Here is a 15,807-nt window from a genome sequence, read left to right on the forward strand (position 1 = left end):
TACTTGTAAATTCGATGGACAAATGTCAAAATCGTACTGCGCCGGTAGTTGATGTATCAAATCAAATAAAAAAGGTTATAATCAGCTGTTCGATGCGGCCACCTTGTAGCGTTCCGCCATGCAGACAATGACATTTGCTTTGACAAATGACATTTTTCAGCACTGAACACACCAAAAACTAAGAAGCGGAAACGGAAGCGGAACTCTGCCAACAGAGTTGCATTGTGCTTTTGATTTCATTAGGCATTCGATTAGCTACTAACGAAATAATAATAGATTCGAATTTTGTAGGGAAGATTGAGCTCAATAAGCGTCTTAATGTAGAAAATTGCCTTTATTATTCAATATGCCGTCTGTGTGAAAATAGTATTAACCACACATTTCTTCAATATTTAAAATTTCTCGAGGGCTTAAATTTTTGCCGGGTTCGAAAAAACTATCATGGACAACTTTCTAAGACCGCTAACAAGTGTCAAATATCAAAGAGTTAACAAGACTGTCAATCGTGCGCAAATTGCATATTTGGTTATATGAACCCTGGGGTGTATCAAACTATCTGGGTTTATTTGAAAGATGACAACAGAGTTTGCACTTTTTTAAAGGCTCAGTCGTATATTTTTGCAAGGTCCACCAAGCATAAGTTTATAAGTCTTTATGATTGTCGCGATGGCCAGCTTATGCAAACCCAATAAGATCGATATGAGTAATTGAGGGCCCATAAGACAATGTCGTCTTTAAAACCTAGCAAAACAACAACTCTAACATAGCAATAAATATGAAAGTCACTACCGATGCGACAACATTGGGCATGCAAGCAATGGCACAAGCGACCCAAAAGGCAAATGTTCGACTTGACAACTTTGCACAACTTGGCACTGCACATGCAAAATAAATGAAGCATAAAGGACAATCGATTGTATCGTCGTTGGCCTGCAATTCGATTCCGTTTTTCTTGAATCACAAAAGCCAAAAAAAGGCTAAACTTTTGCTTTCTTGTCATTTATGGTTTGCTATCAGCCTGCCGCTGCTTAACAAAAATCGTATCGACCGAAGCAAATGAACAAATCAAACAAAAGTTTTTGCTTCGCCGAGAGCTCGATATGGACGTTGTGTTGTGAATAGAGCTGTGGATATGATGCGCTGTGCTGAAGATGCGAGGGAATAGCCCTATAGGAACCGTGAAAATCATTGTCAATAGCGAGAAAACGCAGGGATTTTAGTTGATTTAAGCGTAGGTCGATGCTTTTAGTTACAGCTCGCCTTACTTGTGCATACCCCCAGCACTCCTCCCACCAGTCCATACTTGGTAGCGGTATTGTTTTATATGCGAGGAATATATACGTAGAAGTAGGGGTAGGGCGTGTAGAGAGTGTAGGAAATGGTGCGAAATATAAAGTAAGACGAATACAGAATAAGCAAACTTAATATGAGTAAGACAGTTTTAGTTCGCATGTAAGATGGCTTTGTATACCAAGTCGTAAGTGAAGATACTAAGCAACAGGCGCCTGTCTTCGAGCAAATGGCTCACTATATAAAAAAACAGAGAAATTTGTGCTTATGATGGGACTCGATATCAAAACCTGTTTTATTGAAACTATTGGACTAAGTTTTGAAAATATTTCGAATTCATGAACCCCTTGTAGTTATTGTCCTTATGTATCGTTGCTCTAGAAACAAGTAAGGAAGGCTAAGTTCGGGTGTAACCGAACATTACATACTAAGCTGCCAAATTACAGCTTGCAAAGCTTTTAAATTACCTTCTTTTAAAAGTGGGCGGTGCCACGCTCATTGTCCAACATTTTATTAAATTTCTATTTTGTGTCATAAGTTTCATCGCTTTATCCATCTTTGGTAATGAATTATCGCACATTTTCGGTTTTTCGAAATTTTCTTTATTGAAAAAGTGGGCGTGCATGTAGTCCGAATTCGTTCATTTTAAACAGCGATCTGAGATGAGTTTCCAGGAACTTATGTACCAAATTTCATTAAGATACCTCAAAACTTACCCAAGTTATCGTGTTTATGGACAGACGGACGGACATGGCTAAATGAATTTCTTTTTTCGCCCAGATCATTTTGATATATAGAAGTCTATATCTATAGCGATTAGTTTATGCCATTACGGGATACCGTTATGCGAAAAAAATTAATATACTCTGTGAGCTCTGCTCAGCTGAGCATAAAAACTGAAAAGGGCGGGGCTAATGTCAAGATATATTTGGATGAAATTCTATACAAAAAGTATATTGAAACGAAAACTTTCCAGGCGGAGGAAAATAAAAATAGCGTAGATATTATAAAAGTCCGCATCTAATTTGGATATAAGGGATATCCTCGAACTGGCTGGTACCCCGATGCCTTTAAGAACTTTAAAAGCGTTTTTGACACCACGAAACGTAAAAGTTCTTACTTTAGTCTAGCATCCCTTATTTAATGGGCCATGGTGCTTGAACAAGCATTCCGAAGCGAATACCATACACTCCGGTTAGTAAGTCCTCAGATGCTGCCTCATACCAGCTATTGACATAGGTCAGTGCTAAGAAGTAGTACTTTGTAGACATTGACAGCACAGCTCACTATAATGTTACTTCTTGTGTTTGCTGTAGCAAAAAAGATACTTTCCGAATGCTTTTCGGAGATCCTAGTTAGTCGAGACCGAAATAATTTCGCCTGTTTTCGGCAAAATATGAACAGTCAATCAAGAAGTGTCGTATGTTGCGACGTACGGCATGAACCCCCTTTGGACAGTGACAATCAATCAATGCCACAATCACAACTGCAAGATAAGCTTTTATGAATTTCTGCAGACCACTCGCTATCCACATCCGACCAAAAGAATATCGCTTCACTGCAAGAAGTGCCCGCCCAATGGTTGCGTTTATCTCACATCCTGATTGGCTGCATTAAAGTGCTCCAATTAAGGACTAACAGCCTAGGTGAGACAATGATCATTCATTTTGTAATGACGACATCTTCCAGTAGAAACAGATGACTCGCCCGGAAAGTGCAGTGTAGTTGGAAAATAGGATCGCAATAAGGCAACACGGGATGCCAGATTAATCTTTGAGTAAGAAGCAGAAGTCCTCGGAGCGAATTTCGGCATGCCAACACGCTTATTGTAAGAGCAAGTCTACGGAGGTAGCTCTTCATTCGGCTCTCAAACCGATAGAATAAATAATTTATGCTGGGTGCCTCTCTTAATTTAGAAGGTGCCTCCAACAATGTCCCACCATCGGCAGTTAAAGGACCCTTTCAATACTGGAAGTCAAATCGACTCTGAAAGAATTCTTCAGCAGATTGTTACTTGGCTGAACTGTAGCAGAGGAATGATGGAAGCCACGGCTCAGAGAAAGGTTAGAAGTAGCTGGACAGAGGAAGGTGCTCTCTATCCCTGCTTTAGATCGTGGTAATGAGCGACCTGCTCCAGGACCTTTAGGGTAGGGTCTGTCAAGTGATGGCTTATGCCGATAAGGTGGAAATTCTGGTCAGGGGTTGACTGCGTGTTGTGACCAGGTGGCCCGAATCATGCAGATTAGCTGTCATCCCTACCAAACCATTTTGGGGGATTTGATGAAAATCAGTACGATTGAAGAGCTGAAAATCGTTCAAAGAACTACGTAGGTATTACTGGGTATATACAACTACAGAAAAATTCTCAATGCCGCACAAAATATGCGTTCGATGACAACGATGACAGGAACAACTGGAACAACAACAAAAAAAGTGCAATAACAATAGCAGATATGACAGCAAGAACGACAACAATAATAACACTAACAACAACAATAGTAAATATGGGCAATGAACGCAACTAAGCCAGGCAAACTTATGCAACAAGAATAACAACAACAAACAGCATCTTATATGTTGACAACAATGTTGACGGCGACAATAATTATGCGAGTTGCCTGCTCTGAATGTCAGCCGCAAAACAGCAGGACAAATAAATGGTCCGAAATAAAACAAAAACAAAACGATAAAGAAGGGCTCTTGGCTAATAGTATGCAAAGCAATATAAGGAATACACTGCATGGAAAAATGCGACATACTATAAGGGACGTAATCTTTTGTTGCCAGGTTTGAAATATATATACATATAAAGGTTACTTACTTACCTAATTGGCGTTTAACCGTTTAAACAGTTATGGCCGACCAACAAGCGCGCCAGTCGCTCCTTCTCTCTGCAAACCGGCGCCAATTGGTCACACCAAGGGAGTTTAAATCGTTTTCCACCTGGCCCTTCCACCGGAGTGGTGGTCGCCCTCTACCTCTGCTTCCATAGGCGGGTTCCGATAGAAACACTTTCTTACACTTTCTATATAAAGTGTAAAAAAGGTTGCAACATCTCTATTTCGCAATAGTTGCTCAAGAATATACAGCGCGAGGCTGTTTTTGCAACCCGTTTACAAAAGGTAACAACTTTTGAATAAAGCTGCTGTTTTGACGATAAAAATTGAAGAAAAAACCCTTATGTCGGTAATACTTATGCATAAACCCATAAGCACGCTTTCTTGCTGCTTCTTCTTACTTGGCATTGCTTAAAAACTTACCAGCCCTCATACAAGCCCACACTTATGAGCATATGTATTTGTTTATCTCTTTGCTGTGTGGGAGGCAATCTTGTAGGGAAATGAACGTTGGCAATGGCATACCATACAATACAACTTGATATTGATTTTATATATTGGAAGCACAAATGCATGAAGAAGGGCGGTTAAGTGCTTTGTCTGGTAATAATGATGTTATCCAGTGTTGTAAAAAAGGAATGAGGAAGAAAAATGTATATCCATAGAACGATATTATAATAAAACATACTTAGCTGTAATTTTATATAGTGTCACATTATTGTGTGGTAAGCTTGCTGGTACCTATTGCCAAATTATGGAACAACTTCTGATTTCTATAAATTTCTTTTAACGGTGTCTCGTTAACTAAGTACCTCCAGAAAAGACTTCATCTTAGCATACACCTACGTACTTACAAAAGTAAGATTAGGAACTAATTCCTAAACTGAACCGAAATTAAAACGAACCGGCAAAGTCGACCTCTAGGTTTTTACCTAACCAAATTTCTAACCAGACACGGTTACTGTCGCAAATATCTGCACAGAATGGGTAAGGCTGAAAACCCCGATTTGCCTGTACGGCGGAATGGGAGCACTTCCCACAAAAGCAAAAAAAGGTAAAAGAGATACTTGGCGACCTATCCCAGGGCAGTGCCATCAATAACATGACCGTGCGCCGCGATAGATGTGATACGGTAGACACATATGAGAGGAATATGCTTCTAACGAAAGGATAATGTGGCTTCCTATAGCGTGAGAGTAGACATGGAGCTCACGTTGCGCGCACGCGTAACCGAAGTAATGCTAAGTGTGGTCCCAGGTACGTGGAGTTGCGCTGGGGAAGGTCAAATTGTAATTGCAGGCATAGTATGTGCGAGTGGAGAGAGGGGTTAGGTTGAGATGGCCGGTCAATAAACATTGCATATAGACTGAATGTACCAGGACTTATGTATGTTATAGAGTAACTCCGCCGTCTTGGAAAATAATATAATTTTTCTAGGACCTTGCCGAATTGCTTACTAGAGATCAGGCAACTCTGCCGCCACTAGTAGCTGGAGCCGGGAGGGACGTGCTCAACCTTTTGTTTTTCCTGCAGCCCGTACTATCTACATCTGCTGTTACTGGCGAGGCCTAACTTATAGGCATGTAATGCCAGAAGGTATGCCCATCATGAGCCTTAAGTTTTCTGTCTTTAGAAATATGAGCAATCAATCTCAAATCGTAGGATTTCCACATGATCGAAGATATTTTGCAGAGCCGAGGTTCTCTGCACGCCTTTCCTGTCTAATCATATGATCATATGCAATTCGTGCCTCCTTTCGGTGTCTTCCAAACGGATTGGGACGCAACATGTACGTTTGTTACGTGGGCTACTTTGACTTTCGGTATATAAGAGAAAAGATCTACTGATTTAAATCGGAGAAGTTTTTTATGATAAGATTGACGAGGTATAATCAGTCAAAGGAATTGTTTAGGTAGTATAAATTTAGTGGCTTGTCAGGCTGGAGAGATCACCACAGCTTTGGGTAGGTGAAGTAGAGAACGGGTTATGTAGAACTCGGTCAAAATCGCTTATTCGGTTGTGATCCATCTGAAAAAAAAAGAGTTTGATTTTAATAAACCAGTTCAGCTGGTCTATATTCGTAAATACCATTAAAGCTTTCGGAAAACGCCAGTCTCGAACATTCAGAGAACTACTAATATCATGGAGCCAGCGTCAAAAAGCAGGGTCGATTAGAACTACATATGTACATATATGAGGGACTATTTTTATTGGTCAAGACCATTATGTATACAAAAGCTTAACATATATATATTATACAACATAATAAAACATATTGCAGAATAACGTGGCAGCACATAAAATAACATAACATTGGATAGCTTAGAAAGAAATATCGAACATAATAATAACATAACATAGCATACCTTAACTTAATTTAAAATAACGTAACGAATACAGGATAATAGAACAGAACATACATAAAATAGTGTAAATTAACGTAACAAAACATAACATAACACAACAGAACTAAACCTAACGTAGAATAACTTAGCATAAGATAACATAGCATAATATAACATAACATAATAAAAAAACATAACATAACATAACGGAATTCAATGCAACCTAAACCGTAGCAGACTTGCTGATGAGTTAATACAGCAATTGGTCCTTTACCATAAAAACAACTGCATTGTTATCAGCGAACCTTATAGTCAGAAGTGATTGTCATATTGACAACACTGGCACCGCCGTGATTGAGATATTAAAGAATATCAAACGTTGAGGGACAAGCTTGAACTTATGTATTTAAGATGACCTAAAACAGCTAACTGGTAACCTGATTGTAGCAGGAAACTCTTGCACAAGAGTCGTTGAATGGGAAATGCCGCAGACTAATGCCTCTTGAGGCAGCCAGACTTGTTCTGACCATATTCAACACTGGAACGACCAAAATATACCGACGGCCTTCTGCGGGTAATTAAAAAAATTCCGCCCAAATAACCAGATGATGGACGAGGAAAACATTAGACATATTGCGGACGTTTTCTTTCCCATCCAACCACTCTGAGAGGATGGGCACGTCAGCGAAGAAGAGCGCAAACATAGAAACATTTCACGAAGAAGAGCTGAAACGGCTCTGTGCAGCATGAATCATAGAAAATCCCCAGGTCCTCATGCAATACCCCTGGAGGCAATTAAGTTTGCTGCAAATATTTGTTCGGAACTTTTGTTGCGAATGTACAACAAATGCCTCGAAGCAAGAATTTTCCCCACCAGATGGCTAAGAGGAAATGCTTTATACCCTGACCGGAATTTGTAAGGCTTACTAACGGGTCTCTCCGAGTGTAGGACTCCCTTCTGCCTTGAATAGATACCCACTGAAACCTAACATCCTACGTCCCGCCCAGTTCCTCGTACGTGGTACCGCATAACATGGCGTAACATAACATAGCATAAAATAACATAACGTAACATAAGAAAGCCTAACATAACATTTTATAACATCAAATTTATACTAATGTTGTAAGAATAGCACAAGCTCATGGCTAATAACATCTATATGTGACCCGGTTTATGAAAAGGTGGCTTATGACTAAAAAAAATTACTACCACCAAGAAACTTAAGAAATGCATTGTTTAACAGCTGTTTCTCGTAATTTCTTTTTTGAGTCATAAGCCACCTTTACATAGACCGGGTCACATATATATCAAATTCAAATTATGTATGTATGTAGGTATGGATTGAGTTGCCTCCTAAACGGATCGACCGATCACAACCAAATTTGCACAACACACTAGAAACCTTCGAAGGATGGTCATAGGCTAAAAATAATATCGATATATAAAAGGGGCGTGGCACCTCCCATGCAATATGAATATTTGGTACAACATAACTCTGAAAGTATGCATGTTAGAACATTGAAATTACGTAAGGGGTTATATGAGGTCAATCCCTAACACCCACAAGAAAATGTGGGGTGGGGGAGAAGGGGGCGTGGCACCTCCCATACAAATGGAATAAATCATACTGCATATCTCTGGATGTAGTAATGGTAGGATAATGAAAACTGGTAAGGAGCTATGTGACGTTAAGTCCTAACACCTCCAGTAAAATGTGGAGTTGTGGGAAAGGGGGCGTGGCACCTTCCACTCAAATGGGATTTTTCAGAACTATGGCTGCTGTACAAACTTAGGTTATTTTAACAGATAAGGATTTAGTTTGGAAATCTGCCGCCGTTAAAATTGTTTGTCAACTTCAGTCTATCTACATCTTCTATATCTATATAAAATTCAAAATTTCGAAAACACCAAAGTTTTCATACCGAGGATTCCATTAATATCGACAGATATACCTTTCAATTTTAATCGCCTCCAATTTCCTATTAGGTTGGCTTTCGCAATGTCTGTCAATAAAGCTCAAGCACATACATTAACTGTAGTAGGAGTCAATCTTACCAAGTCATGTTTCAACCACGGCCAATTATACGCAGCCTGCTCCAGAGTTGGCTCATCGAAAAATCTTTTTATTTATATTACAAAAAATATTGTATATCCTGTGGTTTTCAGCAATACCTAAATAAATAATTTTAAAATTTGTGTTATTTATTTTGCAAATTTTTATAGAAACGTGGGGTGAAGCCCACGGGCATAAGCTAGTCTTATATAGTTTTGAATGAATATATTTTCACCAGCAATTACGTCAATGTAAGCCACGCATCACATTCCCTAAAAGCACTGTCAAAGCCATTATATATCTAAATTTTCGATTGTGCAAACATAGCACTTAAATCGTTGAAACCAAAAGTCAACAACAAATACTTTCGTTAAGCAAAATTTGTAAAACTCAGCAATCAAAAATGTGCAAATAAAAGTAGGAAAAAAATATAATAAAATAAACAAAAACAAAAACCTAAACAAATAAAGTATCGAATGAAGAACGATCGAATGGAAAAAAATACAAAAATGATGAATATCACTACTGAAACAATGGAGAATTTATGCGTAAAGCAATTAAAACAAATGCTTGACCATGAGTAATTTGAAAGCTTCAGCCGAGCAGGCAAGTCATGTCCACTCACATACGCTTCCATACACATAGCTGGATAGATTTACACATTTCGGTTGAATGCTCATTTATGGAACAAAAAGGACTTATCCTGTAGTTCGCTTATTTATACAAATTTAAGATCAGAAGCGAAGTCGAGCAGAAAGCGCAAGTAAAATTGTTGAACAGAGAAGCGCACAAGCTACATACCGCAATAATGGGACGCTAAGAGATTAAATCATTTTCTGTTGGGCAAACATATGCAAATTTACTAACATATGCAAATACTAACGCATATTAATGCACAATGGAGCTGTAGATGGAAATATTGGGGTTAAAAAGGCATGAGTACCAAGCAGTCTTGAATTTCGAAGTGTTAACAGTCTTCGTCCATTCGCATAACATGTCCTGGCCAGCAAAGTCTTTTGGGCTTTTTTCTTATAAGATACAGGGGATTCAAGTAAACTACAACAGAGGTAATTTCACAGGAAACAAATAATTTCGTGGTTTTTTGTGTAGAGATTCGTCGGCTTCTTATCGGTAACGAATTATTATCGTCGAGTTATCGTGTATTGTTGTTTTGTTAACGATAAAGACGCTCCCCGCAGGTTTTTGTGAGTGCTATCGATGTCGATGGTCCTTTGCCGGATAGAGATCCGGTACGTACCGATAACAAAACATCATTAAGGTACTAGCTCGACCTTCTCGGTAGCGATTAACATGAACACATTAAACCTAATTAAAGTAGATCATCGCGCTTCGCCCCCCCATAGTTCCTCGAAGAGCTTGCGGTCGCCAGATCCCCACTGGTTTCATATGTCTGTGTATGATATATTCATCCCAGGATTCCCCTCGCGTAGGGGAGGTGGACAACTTGGTTGCAGAAGCTCTGAAGCTATAAAGCCTTGTACTGCGCTTATCAACCGCATGAATACCGTTATCGCGTATTACCGTCACCGCTTTGTTATTGCACTTTTACCGGCTTGATAGATGAGTCGTCGATTTTATATTGAAATTTTATCTGCATTTGTTTCATAAGAAACCTCTGTTTTTCAAAAATCGATTACTCACCGAAAAATATTCTATAACTTTTCGATAACAAGCCGATAGATTTTAAATAACAAATTGAAACACAGCGATAACACGCCGACGACAAATTGGTACCACTGCGATAAGAATAATTTCGATAATTTTTCGATAGTGAATTGATAATTTTTCGACAGCAAAGCTCTAAATTTTCTATATAGTGTCGTCAAATCTAATCGACTTAACAATAGTTTTTTTCATTACCAATATTAAGGTACATTTTATTTTCTAAAAATTTTTAAATTAAAGTAGATTTACTATCGGAATAATATCAATTTGTAATCGAAAAGTTATCGACTTTTTAAAAATGGAAAAACGTGGCAATTTAAATTGTATACAAAAAGACGTGAGTACCAAATACGCTTGTAGTACGGTATCGAAAAATTTGGAACAACAATCGATAGCCTTATGGTAACAAATTGCAATCCTTTCGATAAAAAACAAAACATTTTCAATTACAAATCAATAACAAACCGATAGCGAATTGGCCGCACACCGATAAGAAACCGATAGCATTTCTATATTAAATCGACAACTACATAATCGATGAAACATCGATAACTTTTTGATAACAAATCAATAACTTTCTGACAGAAAATCTATCATTTTAAAAAAAATATCGACAACAAATTGGTAGCTCGCAGATAAAAATCGGTTACTCATCGATAACCAATGGCATCGATTGCAAATTCATAACACTTCGCTAGCAAATCTATAACTCGTTTATACCTCATCTATAGCACACCTGTAACAAATCTTTTCTTTCACTTAGTTCCTTTCCATTTCTTTCCTTTTGTATCATTTCCCTTATTTTTCTTTCCTTTCCGTTCCTTTCCTTTCCTTTCCTTTCCTTTCCTTTCCTTTTCTTTCCTTTCCTTTCCTTTCCTATCCTTCCCTTTCCTTTGCGTTCCCTTTCTTTCCTTTCCTTTCCTTTCCTTAACATTCCCTTTATTTGCTTTCCTTTTCTATGCTTTGCTTTCCTTTCATTTGCTATCCTTGCCTTTGCTTTCCTTTCCTTTCCCTTCCCTTCCTTTCCTTTCCTTTCATTTCCTTTCCTTTCCTTTCCTTTCTTTTCCTTTCATCTCATTTCCTTCCTTTCCTTTCCTTTCCTTTCCTGTCTCTGCCTCTCCATTCCTTAAAGAACAGAACCAAGTAAAATAAGGTTATCTTAAGATATTATATGCTCCTTGAAATTCAACACAATTTGGCACTCGCTAACCCACAGTGCATACTCCACCCAAAGCATTTTATCTGAAAGATAAATTAAGGAATTGAAAAAAGCGCATTATTAGTGCATATGCAAAACAAATAACGAGCTTGCAAATCTCAAAGAAGTAGAAAAAATATTCATCTAGATTACTTTTAGAAAAAAAAAAATTAAAAAAACTGACAAAGGAAATGCCAACTCCTTCGGGCGCCTACTGACTGACCACCACTTCAGCTGCCTACATGAATTTACTTTAAGGGAGCGCACATGCATGAAGGCCAAGAGGAAAGCAAAGAAAAATTGCAAATGGGAAATGAGAGCTGATTAAAAAAACCTCTTAAATGAGAACACAATTTATATTTGCCCACACACATACACACACATCGTTAAGTTTTTTCTATGCAACAGGAAGAAAGCTTGCGGGCGCATAACGAATTACAATGTAAATGTAGATCTAAGGAAATGTGATTATTACATAAGTACATATGTATGTAAATACTGTGAATATGTAAGATGCAATGCATAATTTTTTTTTGTCATACATGGGCATACTGCAGTAAAAACCAGTGCTTTACAAGCTGCTGTAAACGGTGAAATTTGGACAGATTTCGTGGCCTCGCATAGATCCCATTGCGACGTAATATTTCTGCAACTTAGATCGGATTCGAATCAATTTGTTAAGGCTGGATATTTTCCCACTAAACTGATTTTCTCCTTCAGACAGGAATTTCTTCAGAATTACCGTTTCGACGTCAGCAAAGAAATTTTTTTTATGAAAATCTATTCGCTCAGTTGATTTCACGTTTGTGGATCCTCAACAGACCTCTTTGCCCGTCCCAGCAGTCCCCGACTTCTTAAACTGTTTTCGGCTTATAAATAATCGTAACCAGTGGTCCAGTAAGACTTTGGTGATTTTGCTTTTACCTTGCATCTTTTTGAATCTGCTTAATGCAGATTGAAGGTTGTAGGATTCTTCTAGCTTCTTTGGGCAGCCCAATTATTGCTTCTACACATTTCTGAAATTTGTACCACTCCATTGTCCTAGGGTTTCGAACGTGTCTCCCTTCTCCACCCACTTTAGGAGGATGTTAAAGCTGATATATGCATAGTCTGAGAAGGATGGCCTGTCACGGAACCTCCATTCATACCCTGCGCCTTAACGCTGTTGAAGTTCTGAAGCAACTCTCCTCTAACGTCATATTTATTGAACAGATCATGAACTCAACCCCTTGTACCCATCCGCTGTTTCAAATGACGGTAACGCTTAATTTGGTTCATTATATATCGTGATACTAACCAGCTCTCCTTTTGGAATCTCTACCTTTAGGTAGAAATCAACTCATTCCGGTTGCTGAAATCTATTAGTACCATCATCAGGGACTGCCTCGCAACTTCATTAATCTTATTTTCGGTGATAGACGGAGTCGCATCGTTAGCTCCATTAAGTATCACCGATAAATCTGGAGCCTGTTGATTTTTACTTTTAATCTTCATCCTCCTTCAGCATTGCAACTACATGTTTTTCCGGTATTAAGATTTCTTTCTTCGAACTGTCTAGAGGTGTAACTCCTGTCATTCCGGCTAGTCTGCCTCGTGAATATGGGACTGGGGCCTTTGGACTCACCTTTCCGCCTCTTATAAGCAGGCATGTCGCTGTCGCTTCTTACCGTTCGATGCTTCTTCCTCCTCCATACGGTACCATAATCGAGGATTGCTCACGACGAAATCTTTGTTAGTGAACTGCCTTCGACATACATACTTCCAACAGCAAGTGCTCGCTTTCGCGGTCAGTTAAATTGACTACTGCGCCCAAGCGCTGCATAAATCTTAATGCTGCCCAGTATTGTGAGATGGTTATTCTAAACTTTCTGTCTCGTTTCCGTTCTAACTATTGTTCTTTGTCCAAGCTGGCAAAACGCTTCTTTATTGAGCGCACTGATTGTACATTTTCGTCGCTGGCCGCGTCTAAAAAGTCGATTATAGCGATTTCATCTTCCTCGCCTCCTTCTTCTTTCCTTCCTCATGCTTCTTATCTGTAGAAATCTTTGAGCTCTCTCTGGTCGTACGACCACCAGCTTTATAAAGCGGGCTTAGCGGTCTAGTGTTCAATGTGAGGATAATAGCTGTACGTCATTGCAGCGCTCCTTGCTGTGCTAAGGCCATCGTTACTTTCCGAAGCGGACCGGTATAAGGAAGGCTCCCTTCAAATACAACTGAATATCCCCTTGGCTACATATCATCCAATAGGCACGGTCCTCATAACTTGCTGGATTAGCATTAGGCCCAGCCACATAGCCACAAAGTAGTCGAGTGGAGTTCGGCAAAGCTCTTACACCATCGGCATGGTGAGAGTGAGAGTAGAGGGAATAAGAAAACAAAATTTGGAGCCTTTAATACGTGACACATTTTAAATCATACTCGTCGTACGACCACTGACTTAATGTTAATGGTCGTGATAACTCTCCGACTTAGCAGCGCCCCTTTCCGAGGTGGTACAGGTATCGGTAAGGCTTCCTATAAATACAGCCATCGCTGCTTAACATCCAATAGGCAGGGTCCGCATATAGGCGGGCTAGTAGTTCTTCGTCACTGATATCTCGCCACCCTCCTATGAGGCGGAACGGCGTAGATGCAGGCCCAGCTACATAGCCAAACATAGTTCTCCTACAAAAAGCAACATGCATTCTCTAATTATAATAGCTCTGTTTGAAAGATACTAGCTGCGTTTAGAAGACAGGTTGAGAGTGCTACTTATAGCTGTTCGTAAAAGACCCCTGCACCAAGACCGCAGCCCATTTTGGACCCATCAATGAATAAAGAGGTAACACTCTCCTTACATCCCATGAAGGCTGACCAATCCGTTTTCGAGGGTATCTTCATCTTATGATACCGCTGTGGCCATACTGCTTCTCGTTCCAATATTTAGACTTCCTGAGTCTGATGTCAGAGGTAGTACCTGTAAGGCGTATATGGAGTTCGCGTGGTAGCTGGCATCCTGACTATTAATCATTGTTGTTAAACAAATTCTTCTTTAGGTCAAAAGACAAACAAATTTAAGTGAAATTATTTATCATTGAACCAAAAATTAGTTTTACTTTTAACACAAAATGCCTATTTATGAAATTTTGCGCTTTTCTGACTATGCTAAACAATAACGAGAGGTGAAATGTGGGGACTGTCCCTCGTGTGATCGTGCCTATGTCGCATATACCTTTTTGCACCAAACGCGATCAATCTCATACCGCGGGCTGCGCTCATTGGAAAATTGCAGTTGTTTTTAAGCATGTGGAGATACGAGTTCAACCGCGGAGCATACATACTCACACACATACAGGTACCTCTAACGCCGTTATTGTATGATTCAACTGAATGCAATAGCTTATGCTGCAACTATAGTTGACACACTCTAACGCATAAAGCCGGCTTAGCATTTCCAATTGGAACAACTTGCTCACGCTTATTGCGCTCACATTTCCAGTCACTATCACAACAGTGGCGACTTGTTGAGTCAGTTGTTTTTGCTTTTGTATGCATGTATGTAAGTAGTATGTTTTCGGTTTTGTTTTCATTATTAATTCGTATTAACCAGCTTAATGGTTTGAGATACTTGTTTGTAGCTAATAGGTATGTGTTTGTGGCTCTGTGTGCAAGGGTGTGTGTGTATGTTGCATGTTTGGGGGGCTATCTGTTGGATACTCATGCGGTAGGCGATCAGTCGCGGTTACAACTTGCTACACCACGGTACAAAGTGTACGCATGCGCGTTTTGAATTTGTTAAAAAAAACGCTACGTTCAACAGAAAATTTTCGTTGTTCAGTTTACATGTTTATTAATTTTGAAGTGAAGTGACATAGTGATGACATGAATAATAAATAATTAATTAAGCAACTGTTATGTATATTGCTGCAAAGATAAAGCTTAGAAGCAGCTGATTGATTTGAAATATATCGGTGCAATACAAAATAAATTAAGTGCAAAGCAAATGGGCTAATTAATTAAATGCTTCATTGTATTTAGTGGCAATCTTATAATTAATTTGACACACGTATGCAACTACAGTTAATTGTCGTTGGTTAATTGAAAGGCACAGAACCTACTTACTGCAATGAAAAAATTCAACAAAAAAATATTAAAAATTTAAATTACAAACTACAAACTACAGATTGGAAATTGCAAACTACAAATTAAAAACTACAAAAAAAAAAACATATTACAATTAGAACATACATTTAATTTGAATTAGGTCGGCAGGTAGCTGTAATGGCTGCGACCCAGGTTGCTCAAGTAGCTAATGAAAAGTGGTTTTGATGCCATAAACTTATTTCAAACTACTGAGTCCTACATCGGATATGTACTACAACTCTCCCGATCTGTTTTTAAAATCAGGAATATTTGGT

At 38.9% G+C, this 15,807-nt stretch overlaps 1 protein-coding gene across 3 annotated transcripts in view; it reads left to right on the forward strand.

Moving 5' to 3' along the window:
• Positions 1 to 15,146: 15,146 nt before the first annotated feature.
• Positions 15,147 to 15,807, forward strand: part of fng (Fringe glycosyltransferase) — a 285,500-nt gene continuing 284,839 nt past the window's right edge. The window contains exon 1 of one of the 3 annotated variants that reach the window (XM_067787152.1): positions 15,147 to 15,685. The gene's annotated coding sequence lies outside the window, so the exon portion shown is untranslated. The remainder of the gene's footprint in view (positions 15,686 to 15,807) is intronic. The other 2 variants (XM_067787153.1, XM_067787155.1) reach the window with 2 other exon arrangements.

The sequence above is a fragment of the Eurosta solidaginis genome, chromosome 5, assembly GCF_040869045.1.
Source record: "Eurosta solidaginis isolate ZX-2024a chromosome 5, ASM4086904v1, whole genome shotgun sequence".
Lineage (NCBI taxonomy): Eukaryota > Metazoa > Arthropoda > Insecta > Diptera > Tephritidae > Eurosta > Eurosta solidaginis.